Below are 15000 nucleotides of genomic sequence, written 5' to 3'. Positions count from 1 at the left end.
CAGTAACTTTCATTCACAACAGTTTAAAGACAACAGTTAAGGCTGGATGTATATTAATCCTTTTATTTTAAAAGATGATTTACGGGTAATATCTACCCTTTGATCAAGAGAAGCTTTGCGCAATATATTTTCAAATGGTCTTTATGCGGAAGAAAAAAAAATCAGTTTCCCTGATACAACCCAAGCCATCTCTCCTCACTCCTGACTCCGCTTATAATAAGTTCAAATCTACCAATTTTTGTCTTACTTTCTCTTGGCTGCTTTAAATGTAATTCTAAAACTTCTTACGATCCCATTTTCTTCCTTTTTACTGGCGCTGATATAACCTAAATGTATTGCAAGCGCCGTAAAACCCTTAAAAACAAACAAACAAACCTACCAATTCTGAAGAAAAATTGGTTATTTAACCAATCATCTCCGCCCCCTCTCCCTTAAATTGGTGAAACGACGAAATCACTTGAATGAACTCTGGTTAAATAGATTTATGAAACGAGATGCCAAATGTCTCTGTTCGAAGATGAAACTATCTTAGGTCACGTTGCGAGAGTCCCAAAGCCAAATTCCACTGGGATACGACATAGTATAGTGGTACGAAGTATGTTTCTCCGTCAAAATTACATCATTACACCGATGTAAGTCGATGTGAAACCACCCTAAGTCGGCACGCCTCTTATCACGGATGTTTTCTGTACTGTACGTCTATGGGTACGGAGTTTGTTTCTCCGTCAAAATTGCATCATTACACCGATGTAAGTCGATGTGAAACCACCCTAAGTCCGCACACGCCTCTTATCACGGATGTTTTCTGTACGTACGTTATGGGTACGGAGTTTGTTTCTCCGTCAAAATTGCATCATTACACCAATGTGAGTCGATGTGAAACCACCCTAAGTCGGCACGCCTCTTATCACGGATGTTTTCTGTACGTACGTCTATGATGCCCGATAAGTCACAATCGAGTCGTGTCTGATTGGATTCTTGGTAGACTTGGTAGATCTGGCAGGCGCTTGGACTGGTTGGTACTGGCTGATAAGGTTTTTGATTTTTGGTTGGTTGTTTTCTGATATTTTTTATCTTTCCTCTTTGATTTTGTCTAAACATTTTTTTTTTGGTCCTGTTTATTTTTTTGTTTTTTTTTGTTTCCAGATTATGAAAAATAATTATCCAGAAATCTTTATTTAATTTAAAACCATTTCGTAAAATTGGGTTACGGAACTGAGTTTTTATGGGTTCAATAAACTCGAAGAGGAGAGAGAGAGAGAGAGAGAGAGAGAGAGAGAGGGAGAGAGAGAGAGAGAGAGAGAGAGAGAGAGAGAGAGAGAGAGAGAGAGAGAGATTTTTCACTTGCATGATTAGACCTGTAAATTCTCAGTCAATTAACTGAAATCAGTCAATTCGTCAAATTCAAATATTTTTAAAAAGGGAAGAAAGAAATGAATAAAGAAAGAATTCATGAATCGTAGTCGATTGACTGTAAAGTTAACTAGGAATGTTCCACAGCCCCACGCATAGCTCATGGGCCGTTTATAATAATGATGGATATATATTGCCAAGGCTAAGCTACGCTTTTTAGAATTGCCGTGTCTGAACACACCCCAGTGTATTTTCACACAGCCTTCGTGAAATTATTTTTTCACTTTCGAAACCTGTCGTCGCCAATTTTAACTGAGCCGCCGAGCGATAAATTTCACTGTTTCGTCTAAGCCAAAATTGACCACATTTACTTGAAGGACAGGAAAAGTATGAGAAAGAAAAATTCGAAACGCCGGAAGTTCGTTATGTAGACACCTTCAAATCGAAAGTTAAATGATTGCTACAAGCACATCTCGATTACCTCATGTTGTAAACAAACTGGTTGACCGTTTCTAAGTTTCTTCACTGATTGGGTACCTAATTACAAGGAACAATGGTAAGTAGCCTAATTAATTCCCTCGCAATTTAGTTTTCTGCCATTGCTTTGCTCAAGTGAGCTTGCTGTTTACCTTTCATTTTGATTCTTTGGATTTTACCGCTACGACGAATTACGAAGAGTTTCAGTTTCAGTCAATTTTTATAGAGCTCATTTACAGGTCTACATGATCCATCACAATTTCTTTTATTTTCAACCAAAAATCCACATTAAAAATACCCCCCCCCCCACCTCCACCCCCCCCCCAAATACAAAACAAATAAAAACTAACAAAAAACAAATAAAAACAAACAAACCCAAAACAACTATATAAACCTCATTGTACCCAGGATTCCGTATCCGCTTTCTCTTCGACTCGCACCTCAAATAAAAGGAGGACAGACAGACTAATAGAAGGGAAAAATACAACAACACCAACAAACAAAAATACAAAACAAACCAAAAAAAAAAAAAATAAAAGAAGAGATTTTCATTGCTTTACAGCAATCATGGTGTAATCCCAAAATAATTGTTTCGATTCTTCCCGCCCCCCGTCCTCTCTCTGTTTTTGTCTTCTTTCCCTGTGCTGTATCGGGGGATCCTCTTCATCAACTTTTTGTTTCTCTTTTATCTTCCAACTCTCTTGAGAAGTTTGAGAGAGTAGAGTAGAGTAGAGTAGAGAGAGAGAGAGAGAGAGAGAGAGAGAGAGAGAGAGAGAGAGAGAGAGAGAGAGAGAGAGAGAGAGAGGGAGAGAGAGAGAGAGTGATATACTATTTGTGTCGTTCAGTCAGTGCTTACTCACACGGTTTTTTCAATGCTGGAGGGGGGGGGGGGGGGGGGGCGGTGGTGGAGCGATATTTTTTTGTTTACTCATTTACAAGTTTCGTTTTAGACGAGATGTGTTGCTTCCACTAATGTTCAGGCTTTTTATTTTTTATTATTTTTTTTTTCACAACCATTTGGCATCCTTGTTAATCAGAGGATTAAAAAAAATAAAAATAAATGGAGTTGGACTTTGGCTATCGGTTCAAGGGGCGTTTCGATCGGATTTCCCTTGGAGGTTAGATAATACTCTTTCTGGGAAGTCAAAGGGCGTCTGCAATTAAGCTGCATTTAGATGTATTGAATTTTGAAGAGGGAGGGAAACACCAAAAAAAATATTTAAAAAACAAAAAAAAAACAACTTGATAATGGTTATGATAAGATATTATATATAACGTTTTTATTCTGCATTTACAATTTACAATAATTCTCGAGTTTAAATACCAGGGTTTTGCATGTTCAATTTTCTTTCTTTCTTTCTTTTTAAATTTAAATTTTTTTTTGGAAGGATTGGTTGTGTCATCCCTTTCCTACCTCCCTCCCTCTCTCCATTCTCCTTCCTTTTTATTTTATTTTTTTTTCTCCCTTCTTATTTCCATCGATAGATTGTCGAAATCTTGTCAAAACGGCTTATTCGGTCAAAGGGGCCTAATCGAGTTTGCGGACGAGGGGAGACAATTCCCCAATGAAACCAACCGGAGTTGTCTTTAATTGCCTCGCACGCGCGCATCCTCTTTCCACCACCACCACCACCACTACTACTACTACTTCTGCTCGCTCTTGGCTATCTCCGTACGTAAGTACGCCTGCCCCATCGTCGTCTGCTGCTGATGCTGCCGGCGGTCTGTTTGGTGAGTGGAGAGTAGTAGAGATACTGCGAAGAGTGGATGCTGCTGTTCAGTTGTACTTGTACGACGCCAGCGGGGTGAGGTGTGATTGGCTTCGACTGCTTAACTTTATTTTGGTCATTACCGGCCACACAATAGTAAATACACACACAAACCTACACCACGTTGGGTTTTGGAGTGGTCTGCTGGAATTTAGTATTTATTGATTTTTTTTTAATCTGTCTTATAAAAAATTATTCATCTATGGTCTGCTGGATTTTTATAAACTTATTCATTGAAGTTGTCATTTATCCCCTTGATGTGTGTTTTGGTCTCGTTGTCGCCAGCTTTGTTTTAGGATCATTGTTTGTATTGAGGGAAAGTTAGGTTTTCAACTACAATGTTTTTATTTATATTGAGATAATTATGTTATCAAAGCGTTTTAGATAGAGTTTTTAACTTTTTAAACTTTGGTCAACGCAAATATTCTCACCAGACTACGCTGTGTGTGTGTGTGTGTTTGTTTTTTAAAATAAACAAAATCATTTATTGTCTCTTGACGTCATCTGAAAAGGAAATGACACATCTTATATTATTGAGTCAAAGTAACATTTTAGGTTGCTGGTTTTTTTTTTTTTTTGTTTTTTTTTTTTAGTTTTTCTTTCTCACTGTCATTTTGATCGATTTAGTAATTTTATTATATTAAAAAAAATAATTTTCTTTTCCCAATTCAATATTATCTTTTTTACTTAATCACTAAAAAGTACGATATTTATTTATTTATGAATTTAAAAAATATATTTATTTATTTATTTATTTATTTATTTAATGTGATCAATTGGTTTTAGAACGAATTGTTTGAGTAAAGACTAACGTTTACATTACTTCTTTTCAAGTCTGATATCCAAACGCTAAACATTATGGGTTGGTTTACTTATCATCATTGGAATGGACCATAAAGTGTGTTGACTGTTAGTTAAGGTGTTCTCTCTCTCTCTCTCTCTCTCTCTCTCTCTCTCTATCTCTCTCTCTCTCTCTCTCTCTCTATCTCTCTCTCTCTCTCTCTCTCTCTCTCATTTGCAATTTGGGATATCAGACTGATAAATAAGTATCTATCTAAACGTCCTTAACTTACATTCAATGTGTCTCTTTTTTTTTTTTTTTAGTTTTGTATATAAAACTCATCAGTTATTTTACTTACTGCCGGGGGTTGATTCTCCTAAAAGTGATTCATTATAATCAACGTTGATTATGGAAATGGTGCTAGGATATTATTATTAGTATTAGTATTAGTATTGACTGATTCATTTTCGTCTCTTGGAATTCTCGGCAAAGTTGGTAAAACCCACACGGTAAGTTACAGTTTGTTTGATTCCAATTTGTCCGATTGCTTTTTCATTCCTCGATTCTTTGGGGTTTTTTGGGTTTTTTTTTTCAAGGCATTTTATCGTATCTTTAATGATCGATTTTTGTAGCAGGTGTCTTTTGGCAAATAAAAAAATAAATGATTGAACGAATGAATGAATAAAGGAGTGAATAGATGAATTAATGAATGAATGATTGAATTAATAAATAAAGGAATGAATGACTGAATTAATAAATAACATAAAACAACAGCAATCAAAAATACAAAGTAAAAACAAAACAAAACGCACACACACACGTACAAGGATGTATACAAACAAAATGACCCCCCCCCCCCCCCCCCCACACACACAAAAAAAAGAACAACCGCCAGAAACAAAATCAAATCAAAACAAAAGTGTTGTCCGAGTAAATCAGCTTTTTATGTCCTTTCTTGTCGGGAAATACGTCTCCTTCTTTCTGAAAACCAAACAAAAAATAAATTACAACCCCCCCCCCCCCCCCCCCCCCCCCCCCCCCCCCCCCCAAAAAAAAAAACGACAAACAAAAAACAAAAACAAAAACAAAACAACAGAAAACAGACAAAAGTATTTAGTAGTTAAATACATCAGCAATATTCCATCTTATGTATATGTTTGTAAAGATGCAACTTACTGCATTGTACTGGTACAGCTTTTTTTGTTTGTTTTTTTTTCTTCTTTTTCTTTTTCTTTTGTGGTCTTGCGTATTGCATTTTTCGAGTCCCGCTCCGCTGTTATTGTCAGCGCAAAGTTGGTCCTTGGAAAAAAACATTTTCTATTTACTCAAATTGATTATCTCACAGCACCGACATGGAGATTGAGGTAAAATGAGAACCGAACCGGTGACAGCGTTGTCTCTCTTTCGACTAACCGTACAGGCGTCCTTACTTATCCAACATATCGAGTGTTGACTCCCCCCCCCCCCTAGTCCGTTCCCTTAACGGAAAAATTGTGCAAATCGTGTAACCAGCATGAAATTTTCACACAAAGTGCAGAATTTTATGAGGATTTCGAAAATAGGTGGCTCCAAGTTGAAATATAGCTGGAACCACGAGTTATTGCCCTTTAAAGGTGACAAAATACATTTTTTCAACATTTTATTTTTTTTTTCCAAAAAATTACGGTTTTATAAATATTTTATAATGATGTGGTTATTTTGCTATTCCCTTGCGCACTTTGGACTCAGAAAATATTTTTCCATTTGAATTTTATTGAAATATATAAGAAAATACGAAATTCAATTGGATTTTTCAGGAAATTAAAAAAAATATATATCTCCTTCCTGGAAACTGTTTAAATGGTTTAGAATCTGACATATATTTGAAATGCCATGCATTTCAAAAACATTTTTTAATCTTCACATCCTCTAAAATCAAGCAATATTAATTTGATTAAAAAAAACAAACAATAATAGACAATTCAACTGCCAAAGCAAGTACCCCTTCTCCTCCCGACACACACGTACAATCACTCTCAAACATAAGAGTACAATGTATCTCTATCATATAGCAAATAACACGTTTAAATTTATATATATATATTGTACAATACATATTTATTCAATGAAGAATTGAACCATTTAAAACATTTTTTTTCTGTGTACATATTTAACAGCAGCATTATTATAGATTTACATCCCTTTTTTAAAATTACATTGTTGAAAACATACAATTGAAAAACGTGTTTAAAGTCAATTATTGTCTCTAGAACATTGACCATTGCAGGCACATAACAGAGTACATGGAAGAGATGCCTTAACACAATTGCATCTTTTGGAGCATCCCTTTGATGAACAGTTACATTTAATCAGATTTTGTGAGGCATGTGTAAGGTCAGTCAAAGTGGACCACTTTGGCATCCCATCTTCTTTCCAACCAAAATCTGATTTGGAAGGAAGACTAGGGTCTTTAGCAAGAGAGCGTTTCCATACATAACCAGCTTGGTAAACTGCTCGATTTAAATGCTGTTTGAGAGCTTCACGAGTTGGCGGCATATTGTCTCGAAGGCGTGACTTTTTTGTAAAAAGTTCACGCCGGCATTCATTGACAGCAGATAAGTTGGTTGCTCTGTCAAACAACAAACAGACAAATCTCTGGATGATGTTGAAATACTTGTCTCTTTATAGAACTGGCAAATTCTTTTACTAGTTTCAGCTGTAATATCTTTTACCCTAGCATAGGAAATTGATAAACCCAGAGCAGACAGTTTATCAATAAGACCTTTCTTTCTGGTTTTGGCAAAAACCATGACTCCTAAATAAACGGGGATTGGGTTTCCTTGGACAACTGTTTTCTAGTGCTACCTGAATTTTGCGGGCTTTTGTTGTTGTGGTTCAACATGATATACTGTGAAATTGTCATGGTATGTCGATTCTGATGACCTAAACTTAGCGAACACTGACCACTTCAAATGCCATTCACAATTTTCACTAATTTGTGTGGTACACTATTGACAATGCTATCATGATCTATATTGAGGGGTGATATGAATGTATGATTTCTTATTTCTGCTCTTATAATATCAACGGCTTTTTGTATTGCAAGATCATCATTTGAATCTAAATCGGAAATAGCTGCTTGTGAAATAATATTCCCCTCTTTGAAAGTAAGCAAGACTTCCCGCCCATCCCTGTATTCCATTAAAGAAGGAACTCTCGATAGTTAATTTTCTTTGAATCTAGTTTTATGTACATATACATCCGACAAATTTATGGCATTTAATTTTGACAAAAGTAAATTGTAGAGATCATTCAGCTTAAACACAACATTTGTGTCTGTGCGAGCTTGTTGTTGATCAATAAAATTGACAATATCCTGTTTGCATTCTGCAATGTGTGTTTTGTATTTGTTGTCTGAAGTATTTTTACATCTAAAATCGTCTGCTCTTCTGTGGAACAGTATAAGGCAAGGCTTATGATACTTTGCTTCCACCGCAATAAGATCACCCTCACCAAATACTCTAAGAATACTTGTATCTGAAAGAAGGACAGCTTCCTAGTAGACTTTTTGTGAAAGAGCAGGAGTCCGGACCTCAGTCAATTCCCCTTCACAACCCTTACAAAACAAGCAGTGTTTGCTTATATGTGATGTGTTTAATGTGCCTCTTGTATCAGGACTTGCAACTGCTTCACTATTACATTGATTTATCTTCTTTGCAAGCCTTTTGAGTTTTGATTTATGAAACCTGTGTCTGCAATTCTTATGGTTAAGTCCATCATTGTCTCTCAAAAAACTAGCAAGACATTTCACAGGTTGGTTAATATTGAATTTCAATGCTATTGGCAATCTACCTGAGTCATGAAAAAGTTTGATATCCTCAGAAATGGCAACATAAGTGTCTTCAATACAATTTAACTTGGTTGCTTTTTAGGGTTTGTGAGAGGAGAATTTTCAATGGTTTCTTGACAAAACAGGCACTTCAACCAGTCAATTTCAGGGGAAGCTTGATCGAGTCTTGGAACTTTGTTCAGATTTTTACAGTCGACAATGGATGTCTGCCGCTTCTTTCCTCCTGCCATATTAGCGCATTCTAGGAAGGAAAGAAAAATAAATCAAAACCCCATGACATACTCAAGAGACAATATTTAAAGTTATTTCCTACAAAGTGTGAATTACGTAGTTTCTCAAGTTACAGAAAATGTTACCATCTTAAGGCGATATAGGGTAGCTTGAGAGATGACAGAATGAACAAGTTTGTGTGCTTGCGAGTGTGTGTGTGTGTGTGCGTGTGTATGCGTGTTAGTGTGTATTTGTGTGTGTGTTTGCGTGAGAAAGGTTAAACACATATTAGTTGACGGGGCTTGGATAGCTCAGTGGTAAGATTCTCTGCAAAACAACAATAAAACAACAACAACAACATCAACACACACACACAACGAACACATACTTCCAAATACCTGTTAGAATGGAACTTTAGTCCTTGCAATCTTGACCATTCAACAAATCAAACTAGCATTCCCATTTGACGAGGTCCCCAGGCATGATGCTTTTAAGGAAACAAAGGACTGTGAGGCTGGCAAGTAGAAATATAACAAACAAGTCAATACATTGTTTAAAAAAACCAAACCTGAACATGCAAAAGGTAAAGCAATGTGTGTGAATATTAGCGTGTATTGGTAGAATTGTGTGTGGAGATGTTCTTTTTTTGATCAACTGAGTTAATAATAAATTAGTTATGTTTTTTTTCTTTCTCGGTCAGCAGTAATGATAAACACCGTTATTTTATCATCAATCATCGACAGGCTAATCTATATCTAATTGAATCTAAAAGGGTCTAAATTTAGTACTGACATAGCACATGTAACTTATATTATACTAAGATAGAAAATATGTTCAGATCCAAGCATGGGCCATAATCTTACTCTATCTTTTGCATCCTGGGGCTTATGATATGACTGTGACTCAGCTTTGATCTGACCCAATTCTTTTTTCACAACTCAATTCTTTTGTCATACATTGCGCAATACTTATCGCACTAGCATGCGCATAAAGTAAAATAACATCACGATGATATAAGACATTTATAAAAGATGAAAAAGATTGTTCCTTACCTTTTCAATGAATATCGATTGCACAAAATAAAATTGTAGTTTGTTGACATCGTTCAAAAGACAAAACTCATTCTCTCAGTTATTTTTTAGACAACACATGATGCCATTGTCGGTAGATGGAGCTGTCGTTATCTCGAAGGGAGAGGCGGTGACAGATGACAAAACCGCATTTCGATTTAGCATTATTGTACTGTACACAATGGTTGAAAGAAACCTCTTTAACTGCTTTAAATATTTTTTTTAGTCTCTTGTTGTTGTTTTTTTCGTTTACAGGCGCTAAGACATCCTAGTACATACTTAGTAAAGGATAGGTCGACCTAATGACTCATAGTTTTGTTGCACGGGCAAAAAAGGACAATTTTTATTGGGGTTTTTTTCTGCGGTCAGAAGAATCAAAAAAATGTTTTAAAATAATTAAAAGCTATATTTTTGGTAAATAATAATGGAAAACATTAAAACAAAAATATCTCCACGATCAAAAACACATCAAGATGTTCTTAATGGGTGAGAATGTTTTTTTTTTAATACTTTTGTCATCGAGCGCCAAAACGTCACAAAGTGCGCGTTTTCACTAGACTTTACGACGAATTTTAAGGTCTTTTCAATAAAAATGGTATTTGGAGCCACCTATTTTTCGAATCTTCATAATTTTCTGCACCAATTTGTATACTTAGTTTGCTGGTTACAAAAAGTGCACAAAACGCACGGAACTTGCCGCTAAGAAAACGGACTACCCCCCCCCCCCCCCCCCCCCCCCCGTTGGCTAAAGACCACTTGTTCAGCTCTTTGACCAATTACTATTACTGCTGTACATGAAAGCTCATGCTTTTTATTTTCTTCTATTTATTTATTAAAATTTTATTATGTTGTTGTTTTTGTTGTTGTTGTTGTGTTTTGTTTTGTTTTGTTTGTCTTTGTTTTTCTTAAAAACGGTTGTGTGCACGAAACACTGAATCATCCCATATGTTTATCTGTATGTTTTATTTACCTTACAGATAGAACGAAGATGACGTCACTCAGGTCTTTGTTATTTTTTTTGTCATCCATGTTTTGTGTGTCATTCTCATTAAACTGAATTAACCAGACTATAGACCTTCAAGATTACACATAAGTAGTTATGTGTGATTTCTCGTTCCATTTCCGGATGGCAATGTTGTGAGTTTCTTATCTTAGTCAAGCGCACAGTACCTATCCGGTTTTAAGTGTTCGAAAGCTCTACGTTTTAAAAAATCTAACTGGGAATTCAATTAAAATTTCGTGCCATAAGGTTCTTTTCATCCATCTCTCTCTCTCTCTCTCTCTCTCTCTCTCTCTCTCTCTCTCTCTCTCTCTCTCTCTCTCTCTCTCTCCTCTTTTTCTTCTCTTCTATTCTATTCTGTCATCTTCCACCCCCCCCCCCACCTCCTTCTCATAAACATCGCTGTCTTTGTAACAGTTTTTCCCAAAGCTTCTCTGTATCGTGTTATTGCTGACTGGGTTACATAAACACGAGATGATTTGTTAACAGAGTGTAAACACAGGCATTCCTTTTACCCTTTTGTGAAACGACCTAACGATCTAACCTTAAATTATTATTGTTATTATGAAGGTGATTTGGGTGCACTTGTAATATTATTAGCCAGTGCAGGCACAAGCATGTCCCAAGAGACATTATTGATGGTTGCAATCAAACTCCATACGCTTTGTTCCATTTCCGGTTGTTTGTTTTTAAATTTGTTTATCTATGTCTTTTTTTTTTTGTTGAAAAAAGCAATGGGCATGATCTATAGATAGTATGCAGATGACGTCACTCAGGCCTTTGTTATTGTTTTTGCCATCCGCGTTTGTGAGTTGTTCTCACTAAATTGTATTAACCAGACTATAAAAGTTCATGGTTACAGAGTTTGTGTGTTGGTCCGTTATACTTCCGGATGGCAATGTTGTGAACTCCTTGGCCAAGCGCATTCTATCTATATTAACTTTCCATGTGCTTGAGGTCATTGGTCACATTGTAAAATGTGCTCAAAGTGACCTCATCATAGTGAAAAGTGTTCACAGATTTTGAACTCTCTAACATTACGATTGGTCATTGTGTTCAGCTTAACACATGGGTATGTTTACAACTTTCATAAACAAAGCAGTGTGTTTGCATTTGTTCAGAAATGTCCAGTCGTTGGACAGCAACAAATCACGTGATTGACGACTCGGTGGGACGAAATCATGAATATAGATAGAATGCGCTTGGCCAAGGAGTTCACAACATTGCCATCCGGAAGTATAACGGACCAACACACAAACCATGTGTAATCATGAACTTTTATAGTCTGGTTAATACAGTTTAGTGAGAACAACTCACAAACGCGGATGGCAAAAACAATAACAAAGGCCTGAGTGACGTCATCTGCATACTATCTAGAGATCGCTCCCATTTTCTTACTCCCTTACTCGCCGAATCGGCGACCAGCCGTAGCCATCGTTAACTAATAGCCTGACACTGACCAAAAAAAATGACGTCAAAAGACAAGTCTTTGGCGAAAAAGAAAACAAATCGTGAGTTGTATTCAATATTTCAACCAATGGAATCACTTATTGTTTCCTTGAGCTCTACTAAAGAAATATAAATGTTCCAAGGTTACACATAGTTTTGTGTGTTGGTCCGTTATAGATAGTATGCAGATGACGTCACTCAGGTCTTTGTTATTGTTTTTGCCATCCGCGTTTGTGAGTTGTTCTCACTAAACTGTATTAAGACTATAGATAGAATGCGCTTGGCCAAGGAGTTCACAACATTGCCATCCGGAAGTATAACGGGCCAACACACAAACTCTGTGTAACCATGAACTTTTATAGTCTTGTTAATACAGTTTAGTGAGAACAACTCACAAACGCGGATGGCAAAAACAATAACAAAGGCCTGAGTGACGTCATCTGCATACTATCTATAAAAGTTCATGGTTACACAGAGTTTGTGTGTTGGTCCGTTATACTTCCGGATGGCAATGTTGTGAATTTCTTAGCCAAGCGCATCTTAATAATAATAGTCGAAAAGAAAATTCCACAATGTTATGACATCATCAGTTCATAGGATACATATTAATTTTTTCTTTTTCTTTCTTGTGTTAACGTTATCAATTTTGATTGTTTGCACGCATAGATAGATATAGATAGATGTTTACCCCTCGTCGCGTGTAAAAACGATTTTAATCATAATATTAAATTTGTTTCGTTTTGTTTTGGGACCGTGTGAATGGGTTTTATATGATTTTGAAAGCCGACAAGAAAATTAAATCGATAATAATCTTATGATTACTGGATTCTGCACATCCGTGGTTGGGAATTTCTAGCTATGGATAACACACAAGTTGTTTCGAGCATTAGATTAGACAATGCGCAAATGCATTGTTAAAACATTTTGAAGTTTTCGCATTTTGATACATAATACATAATTATTAAAAAACTTTGAGGCATAATATTATTCCCCCAAAAATATTGAGACATAATACATTGTTAAAACACTTTGAAATACATAACTATTCCAAAAGTCGATCCATTCACACTGAGAAGATTGCTTTGTGAATGAAAGGCTTTCTAAGTAGTGTAATGTGGCATTGAAAAGACTTGGCCATCGCTTCATATCATGATGTACGCAATGACTTTTTGGCACAGTCTGAATTGCGCGTTCATCCGGTACTTTTTTTTTTGTTTTTTTTTTTTGGAATCAAAGTGTTCTCAACATAACCCATCCCCCCCTCCTCATAACTCACACACACAAGCACAAACTCGGCCACCTTTGTACATCCCCTGTGTGGATAAAGAGTGGACGAGAAGATAAAAAAAAAAGAGAGAGATAGAGATAAATAAAGAGAGAGAGAGAGAGAGAGAGAGAGAGAGAGAGAGAGAGAGAGAGAGAGAGAGAAGAGCTGCCAACTCCTATTATTTCCCATGTTTTTTTTTCAGCTTATTTTAAAGTCTTTGATAAAAATCCAGTAGACACTTTTTGTTAATTGTGGTTAGTAACATTTCACAAGTGATCTGACTGATCTGGTTTTGGTGTTGTTTACTGGTTTTGGTGTTGTTTTTAGCAAATTTCCGTCGATTTTCGTTGCAAAAATCTATCTCTCATTGTTTTAATGCATGTAAACGTTCTCAGATAATTACGAGAGCTTAGAATACGATTTCTTGAATTTGATGATAAGTGTGAGGGGGAAGATCTTAACTTTTTGGCCAAAATCCTGATTCTTTAACTGTCTATTCCTGATTAACCGGTATTATGGTTTTGCAGCCCCAGAGTTCTTAGAGAGTAATTGAATATTCCCTACTAAATTGCCCCAATATTTCTACTGCTTTCTCTCTCTTTGAGAGAGAGAGAGAGAGAGAGAGAGAGAGAGAGAGAGAGAGAGAGAGAGAGAGAGAGAGAGAGAGAGAGAGTCAGTCTCATTGACTATTCCCGTGTAAATAGCCCTTAATATTTCCATTGCTTCAGTTCACGACCCAACTTATGGATGGACCGGCCACCATCTTCATAGTGATAGATACTTGCTCTGATGCCATCCGTCCCCCCGACCAAAGTCAACAGCCCAACGGTATCATTATGCATAATTACACTGACGACTTCAGCGTCCCCTAGGAAATCAGGCAGCGATAAAATGTGTTGGGTACGTAGGGTCCCAATATGGTCGAAGGACGAGCCATTTGACAGGCGTTGGTTGGGTGGGTACGGGTATCGGTACTTTCATGGGACATGGTTTTATAATAACTACTTCATATGGCATGAGTTGTAATCGAGTATTTCTTCGAGAAACGGTCCCGATTCCGACGACTGACTTGGTCACACCAAAGATCAGGCCTGTAATTTTGTTTTACAGATAAAATCGTATCGATACTTTGTGTTAGCCGAATTCGGATCTCTCTCTCTCTCTCTCTCTCTCTCTCTCTCTCTCTCTCTCTCTCTCTCTCTCTCTCTCTCTCTCTCTCTCTCTCCCCCCCCCCCCCTCCGAATCCTTACCCTCTGGTCTTTGGTTTCTCCCCCCTCCATTATCTTTTTCTCTCCATTATTCTCTCCCCTCCCTCTTTAACATATTAGTTGGGTTTTTGATTTTTTGATTTTTTAAATTTGTGTTTTGTTTTGTTTCTTTAATGCAAGAAAGTTCGGGGTGAATTCATTTGTGTAATTATTGTTCATATGCCAAAAGTGAGTGGAAAGGATGGTGGCGGTGGCTAAATTTAACATTATGATTTACTCCGACCTCACACATATTTAATTTTAGTCGAAACCATGAAGCTTGGGATAACTTTGTTTTATCAAAGAGAATGAAAATAGTTTGATAAATATAAAAATATAAAGAATATAAAATTCCCTTTATTCATCCCATAGCGGCGGGTGGTCGAACCCGGTACCTTTCGGGTACGAAGCAAAGACCGTACCGCTGAGGCGTGAGCCCAAAATTTCATATTTCAGACCATTCTTACTTTATATTACATTCTTACTTTATATTAATTTTAATTGTTTCTCTTCCAGTCGATGTGGATGACCTAGACATCTCATCTGCC

At 36.6% G+C, this 15000-nt stretch overlaps 1 protein-coding gene and 1 long non-coding RNA gene across 5 annotated transcripts in view; one reads left to right on the top strand and one right to left on the bottom strand.

Moving 5' to 3' along the window:
- LOC144958121 (double-stranded RNA-specific editase 1-like) overlaps positions 1–15000 on the top strand; it is a 126396-nt gene that overhangs the window by 17208 nt on the left and 94188 nt on the right. The window contains exon 1 of one of the 4 annotated variants that reach the window (XM_078889803.1): positions 4733–4889. The exons of the other annotated variants lie outside the window; for them this stretch is intronic. The gene's annotated coding sequence lies outside the window, so the exon portion shown is untranslated. Of the gene's footprint in view, positions 1–4732; positions 4890–15000 lie in introns of those variants that run through there. 4 annotated transcript variants of the gene reach the window in all.
- LOC144957856 (uncharacterized) lies at positions 6204–10195 on the bottom strand. Its single transcript, XR_013642239.1, has 3 exons — positions 9472–10195; positions 8818–8933; positions 6204–8450 (listed from the first exon to the last, which is right to left on the bottom strand). It is a non-coding gene; the product is annotated as an uncharacterized LOC144957856 (long non-coding RNA).

This window comes from Berghia stephanieae, chromosome 12, assembly GCF_034508935.2.
Source record: "Berghia stephanieae isolate SIO BIC M18660-M18661 chromosome 12, UCSD_Bste_1.3, whole genome shotgun sequence".
NCBI classification, from domain to species: domain Eukaryota; kingdom Metazoa; phylum Mollusca; class Gastropoda; order Nudibranchia; family Aeolidiidae; genus Berghia; species Berghia stephanieae.
The sequence above is the reverse complement of the archived record's forward strand: the minus strand, read 5'-3'. Positions and strand labels throughout refer to the sequence as shown.